We start from the raw sequence: 7,719 nt of genomic DNA, 5'->3' as shown, positions 1-7,719 counted from the left end.
ATTACGGCTTGATTCCATTTTAACTAGAATTTTCGCTTCAAAAAATACTAAACTCCATAAGTCATAATTCATTCAATCTCCTTATCATGTATCATTACAAGTTAATTATTTTAAATTGATTAATATTATATTAATTTGTCTCTCCTCCACTCGCATTATTGAGGGGCTTGCAGGTTGACCCGGCGTAGCAAGCGCCGGATTATGGACTGACACAATAGGAGGTTGATTTGTTCCATAGTATGAAGGCTCGCGCTGCACCCAAGCAGTTGGTTGTCGCCATTAAATGTGAAGCTGACTATGCGAACAATGTTGGATAACAAACTTCGTTATTTGGACACAATTTCTTTTTTTATACGTGTTAGGTAGATAGATTATTTGGGTGTGGTGTTTTCTTAGTGGGTGCGCAGTTACCTCATTATGAAACACACATTGATCTTTGGTTTTATGGTCTTTTATGGATTTTTAAGGCTATACACTTTTGGCGTTTTTCCAACTAAGTATGTACCGTATTTTTTGGTATATTGTTGCGTTCATGATTTGCATGTTTGGATTTGATATTGTCTCAGATAATTCAGCTCGCACACTCCACCCCTTACTCACACACACCCCCTATCTATATTTTGCATACCATGCCATCCCCCAAACTTCTGACCTCCCTAATACTGGTAAAACACCCCCCCCCCCTCCCTCACAATCTCCTTGTGTTGTGCCTGTGAATAATCTTTGATTTTGCACGGGAGATGTGGACATTTTTTCTATTGAATCCACATGCCACAGCAGTTGCACATTGTGTAAGCAACTATTACCGTCATTGTACACGTGAGTTACTGTGAACGCACACATTGCTAGTCGCACATGAAGTACAGTGTGTGCAACATATTATTGGAAAACAAGCTGTCCATATAATCAAACTATTATACACACAGTCTATGCTAAAAAGGAGGGTGTATACGCTATCACGTACTCCATCCCCAACTTACCACAAAACTCTACCAATTTTGGACCACCGTTCACACCTGATCCACACGAGTGACGCTCTCTTGCATGGTCCTATACATCCCAGTGCGGCACGGTTATGCACACAGCAGGTTGCCGCAATGCACACCATCGAAACCTTGTACTCACCATAACGTTTTTGTGCAAAAAGTGAGGAAACCAACACTCACCAAAAAATTCAAACTCCATTGATGCGACTTCCCGAGTCCCATGCGTAAGCATACGTTCACATACACCCAGGGGCGGAGCCAGAATTTGTTAGTGCGGGGGCCAACAATTTGAGAGAGAATAATAAAACATATTAATATTTATTTAACATATTCAAAATACATTATATTACAAATCTACTAAAATTTGGAACGTCTTCCAGAATTCAATGTCTCAATACTTGTAAATGAATTTACTTGAGATGTTGAATTTTCATAATTCTTTCTTCTAAAGTTCGTTTGGTTCACTGGAAAATATTTGAAGGAAAATGGAATTGAAATTCCATGGAAAATAAATTCCAAAAAAATAAACTCTATTGTTTGGTTGGTAGAAAAGAAATTACTGGAAATATGAATTCCATTGTTTGGTTGAGTTTGGAATGGTAAGGAATAATGTGTATAATGACAAATATAACCCTACACAACAACAACAACAACAACAACAACAATAATAATAATAATAATAATAATAATAATAATAAGAGTAATTAATAAAGAATGATGAGGGTAAAATTGTCATATTAGTTTTCTATGGAAAACAAAATACATAGAATGAGTTAGGAATTTGTTTTCCTCAACCTCAAGGAAAACCTTTTCCAATGGAAAATGTTTTCCATCCAACCAAACAACATAAAACATCATTTTCCTTCACTTTTAGGAAAACATTTTCCATGGAAAATGTTTTCCATCCAACCAAACACCCCATCAATTCTTTGTGTCTTTTTCATTTCAACTCAAACTTCTAATGTTCACAGTGTTAATTTTTTTGACAAATCAATTGAATTAACTAAAATTGAAAAAAAAAAGAATAAAAAGACAGAGATTAAAGTAGTAAAAATTTAAAGATTTTGGTAGCAAAATGACAATTTATTGTTATAATAAACATAATTGTAATGTATTTTATTTGTAAATTAAAAAAGACAAAGATTAAAGTAGTAGAAATTTAAAGATTTTGATAGCAAAATGACAATTTATTACTATAATAAACACAATTGCAATGTATTTCATTTGCAAATTAAAAAAGATAAAGATTAAAGTAGCATAAATTTAAAGATTTTGGTAACAAAATGACAATTTATTATTATAATAAACACAATTGCAATGTATTTCATTTGCAAATTAAAAAACTAACTAGCTAGCAAATTAGCAATTCACTAAGTTACCAGGACTATGTGGTCTAATGGTACCCGGGTTGGACTTTCATTTGGAAGGTTGTAAGTTCGAGCCGTGGAGGTGTTATTGGTTCTTTGTGTTTCAGTATGTTGAGAAAGTATATGAACAGAGCCAGTAAGCTTAAAAACCAAAAATAAAAAAAAAGAGAAAGAATTGGTTGTTGGGGGTGCGGGGGGGAGTCGTTATATCCACCAAAAATAAAAAAATAAAAAAAAAAAGAAAGAATTGGTTGTTGGGGGTGCGGGGGGGAGTCGTTATATCCACCAAAAATAAAAAAATAAAAAAAAAAAAGAAAGAATTGGTTGTTGGGGGTGCGGGGGGAGTCGTTATATCGTTTCTTTAAGTAAAGAAATGGCGCGTTGTTAGTGTTAACGGAGTGACACTACAGTGTATCTAAACCGACACTGTCTCACGTATTATTTTTATATTATCAAATGAAACTACATTTATATCAAAATGATACTGTAGTTGTGGTGAAATGAAATTGCAGTATATATAAAATGAAATTAAATAACATTTCACATATTTGAGTGTATATTGTACAATGAAGCTGTAATTATATCAAAATGATCATGTAGTTGTGTTTTAATAAAACTATAGTGTATATAAAATAAAATAAAATAACATTTTCACATATTTGAGTGTATAAATATTGAATGAAACTTTAGTTATATCGAAATGAAACTGTAGTTGTGTTGAACTGAAACTGCAGTGTATACAAAATAAAACTGAAGAACATAGTTATTTTTTGCGGAACGGGTCAAAACAGATTCCGTTTCTTTTCATTAAATAAAACGATGTCGTTTTGATGTGCGATGCATAATCGATTATGCACCGCGGTGCACGATATAATTTGTCGGGGGGGGGGGGGGGGGGGGTGGGGCAAGCCCCCTGTAACTTTAATGTGGCTCCTCCACTACATACACCAAATCACCAATTTTGTTACATTCCTACCATGAATAAAATTCCTATAAATATAAAAAATATTGACTAACAGTTAAAACAAGACGCCAATGACATTGTGGGGAAACGCCAAGAGTTCTTTCCTGAATCGGAAAGAGAGTACTGGGGTTCTCTCAATAACAAAGAGGAATTCTAGTTGTAAGATATCTAATGAAACCGTCGCCGAAATTGAGATCTTATTCAAAGAGAAAGATAGCAAATCTCTGGAGTTTCTTTTTGTATATTATATGGATGATGATTCGACCCACAAGGACCATGATTGGAAATTGGCTGATCCTATTTTATTGGAAAGATTAGCGAAAGACTGGATTTCTTATCTTAAAGTGGTATGAAATGCCTCTTTCAAATGGAAAATTTTTGTGCTTCAACAAGTATTACATTGTAACAGGGTCAATAGTACCAATAAAATGACAAAAGGATCAAATAGGTCCATGTACTAAAATTGATTATTCATCTAGCACCCTGCATTAAAATATGGTACATCTTCAATCCAAAAAAAAAAAAAAAAGGTTCATCTAGACTATTATACACCCAATTATTTTTCATCTAATTTACTGACATGAAAAAATAAAATAAAAACAAAATGCTGACATGTTATTTGTATGGTTGTTTTGGATGATTTCTACCCTATTTCATTACAAAATGATTGTACATCATTATTATTATTGGATCATTGACGACTTTGCTTAATTATTGACTAAGCTAGAATTATTACTTTACTAGTTTATTGGAGATGGCATGTAAATACTTCGTACTGCATTAAAATTATTTAAATAAATTGTTTCACCATTGATCATTGAAATATGTAAACAATTAAATCATTTTATTATATAAAAAAATATTGTAAGAGATTTTTTATAGAGGTAGAACATTTTAGGTCATACTGAGTTCTTTTAGAACGTGTAGTTTGATAGTAACTAGATCGGGGTGTATAAATTTTAACATACACCACGTGCGGTGGTTTGTCCAAGAGCTAAATACATTACCTCTTCAGACAATGAGGAGATCAGAAGAGAGAGGATGGATGCATCCTGTTGCACCCAGGCCGCATAGGCCGGATTCTCCGTGGTGGAGATGTTGTCCCTCCAGGAATGGTGATGGCTGTGACCGAGTTCCATCGACGAAGCTTAGCAGGCCTTGACCCCGGAGAAACGGGATCACTTGAGTCCGCCAGTATAGGTAGTTCCGATGCGTGAGCTTGAGCGACACGAAGTGATGTGCGCTCGTTAGGGTGTTGGGGGAATTATTTGGGGAGGAGATGGTGGTCACGGTACGCTTAGAGCTACTCGACATTGTCGATAGAGGAAAGGAAAAAAAAAATTTGCGTGAGATTTGCCTGGCTAACTAATACCAGATGAATGTGGAAAGAGATAATCAATAACTGAAATAGATTACAATTAATACTCTCAGGAGAGAGAACTAACTAATAGCCACTAGACTAGGACTAATCTAGAATACATCATAACATAACAAATATTAATAATAATAATAATAAACTATAGTCTAACAACATATAAGTAATGTTAATAACAAATTTTAACATATATATAATATAACTAGTTTTTTCTACGCGCTTTGGGCGAAAACTTGTGCCCAATAGTTAAACTCAATTAGTAAATTATTTTGAAATAGATAAAATGCATTTGTAAAGTTTTTTGAGTTGGCGAAGTTCTATAAATATTCACAAAAAGTTTATTTTGTTGATGTAATTGAAATTTACACAAGAAATACAAATTCATTGTGATGAATATATAAATTTGTAATTTTAAGTAAAGTATTGAACGTTCTATTACAATTATATTCTGCTTGTATATTTAGTTATCATGTATTTTCCATTAATAAAATTTAAATTAAGAATGTGTTAATTGGTATCCACATTTCACTCTTTTTTTTTTTCTATAGTATATGGAATGAATATTTTTTGGCCAATTAATTAACAAATTCACAATATATTTCATCAAATTAACTTAACATATATAATGAAAGAATATCAATTCATTTTCAAAATTCCTTTTGTCTTTTCAACTTACCATAAACACATATGTTCAATTCAATCATTTTATATCATATTTTAGGAGGACAATGTCCACACTACGTATCATGACAGATTCACCAATTCATAGTGATGTCATATTTTATTGAATCACACAATGAGATGTGTGATTTTATAACATTCACATTGAACTAATTTCACCCATAGCCTGTTGTCTTTAGTAACTTTGCTATTCTTAGTTCTAGATTATGAAAATTGATAGATGGAATCCTAGAGTATTGAAACTTAGACACTTTGAATTACAGTCCCTTTATAATTTCTAGGCATGGTCTTCTTATCTTTCACTATTAATTTTCAGCACCAAAACCACGATCAATTAATTCGCAATGTAAATAGACAATAATGGGATGCGAAGGTAATTAAAGTAATTTTTGACATAATTGAGAAAATGTTTTCAAGTAGAAGAGTAAAATAGCCTTTACAAAAGTGTGCTCCATGGATGGTTAATGTTGCAGAATCCATAATGCTATTAAATTTACTTCCTACTTTATGGGCTGCCGTACGTGCAAGTTAGATCATGGGCAAAAAAAACACATGCAATTACTCAAGTATGCACATATTGACATTTACAGTATTACTGTGAAAAAAAAAAAGGGCAATGAAGAAAGCAAAGAATAAACATGTCCTGCACTTATACAGTGACACGTGCGTATACAGAGTGATGGGGGCAAATATATGAACACACAGGAGAATAAAAGAGAATTGCGTAAATTTAAGTTAAAGTCGATAAGAAAAGAGAAATGCGTACTTCGTAATGAGTAATGGAGGAGACCAAATTATGGATGCGAAAGAACAACACGCTATACACTCATTGTTGGCAGTCAATTAAATTGAAAAAAAAACACATATACACTTCACGTTTAAATTACGAAAATATCCTCTTAAAATGTACGCGTTTGAACTAAAAAACAATAAAGGAAATGTTGACCTTTGAATTAGAGTAATTTTAGCCAAAGCCTGTGTTACAGGGTAATAACGTAACCTTGAACCATTAGTCCATGGCCACCAGAAAGTACAATCTCCTGCACATAATGAACCATTTATCATATAAGCACTCATGCAGTACTAATCATATTTATTAAAAATATATTGTGTATCTCATACTCTTTTCTGCACATGGAATTTGAAAGCACTTAATCAAAAGCTAGCATAAACATTGGCAATAGAAGACATACTTTACACTTAATCAAAAGCTAGCATAAACATTGGCAATAGAAGACATACTTTATACTTGATAGACATACATGTATGAATTATGAATATTCTGAAATCTAGATTAATATTCACTAACTTCTAGATTTTTTTTTATTGATAAGGTTATATAAACTTTACTGAAAGGAAAAAAAGTGTAAAAAAAAATGGTAAAAGGAAAAAAGGAAAAGAAGCAAAACAAAACTCAAAATAACAACAGCATTGTAGAAGAAAATAAGCAAGCTCCCAAATTGATTCCTAACAAAATTCCATCATCCCTTATCTCAAGTGTTCCACTTAAAGGTGGTCATGATAGCCAGGACTATTTGACAAAACAGGGTAACATCTCAACAACTATGGACGCATATAAAAAGGAGCACTGGATAAAACTTCTGAAAGGAGCACACCAGAACACAAAATATTCAGTATTTATTGTTTCTAACTAAATGAAATAGTAGTTATATAACCAAGCTGATTGAACCTACATGTAAAAACTAAATGAAATAGTAGTTATATAACTACGCTCATTGAACCTACATGTAAAAATGCACAAAAGTGCATTCTAGATAAAACTTCTGAAATAGAAACACTAACCATAATACTTCCATGTCAACAGGGCAACCAAACGAGTAGTCTGTTTGAATATGTCCACCAATTCTATCTCTTGATTCCAACAATATCACCTAGTACAATACCATATAGCCTTTGTTGTGAAATTGGTCCATAAAAGTAAGTTTTCAGCCAATGAGGATAAGATAAATAAATTCAATCTACCTTGAAAGATGCATTCTGGAGGACACGTGCAACCGCTAAGCCTGAAATACCTCCCACCAATTACAATTACAGATGGAGAAGAATTATATTACCGGCCAATGTGGGAGGTAAATGTACCTATCAACCAAACAGCAAAACATCAAGAAAAAAGAATGAAACTCTTTACAAAATGGATGTAAAAGCATAGCAGACCATAAGCAACCTTGCTCAACAAGTTGGGTTTTGACGAGTAACTAATAAGAATAAAGTCATACATTTGGTCTTTCATGATTTATCTCTAAAAGCAGAGATCACTTAACCATGAACATAAATATATTATAATACATCAGACATACAGATAAAAATGAAACTTTGCACTCATAA

General features: G+C 32.8%; 1 long non-coding RNA gene across 1 annotated transcript; it reads right to left on the bottom strand.

Annotated features, from left to right (window-relative positions):
- Positions 1-6,242: 6,242 nt before the first annotated feature.
- LOC109180547 lies at positions 6,243-7,719 on the bottom strand. Its single transcript, XR_002054084.1, has 3 exons — positions 7,357-7,719; positions 7,177-7,265; positions 6,243-6,413 (listed from the first exon to the last, which is right to left on the bottom strand). It is a non-coding gene; the product is annotated as an uncharacterized LOC109180547 (long non-coding RNA).

Source organism: Ipomoea nil, unplaced genomic scaffold (genome assembly GCF_001879475.1).
Source record: "Ipomoea nil cultivar Tokyo-kokei standard unplaced genomic scaffold, Asagao_1.1 scaffold1026, whole genome shotgun sequence".
NCBI lineage: Eukaryota > Viridiplantae > Streptophyta > Magnoliopsida > Solanales > Convolvulaceae > Ipomoea > Ipomoea nil.
This window is presented reverse-complemented; position numbering and strand designations above follow the sequence as displayed.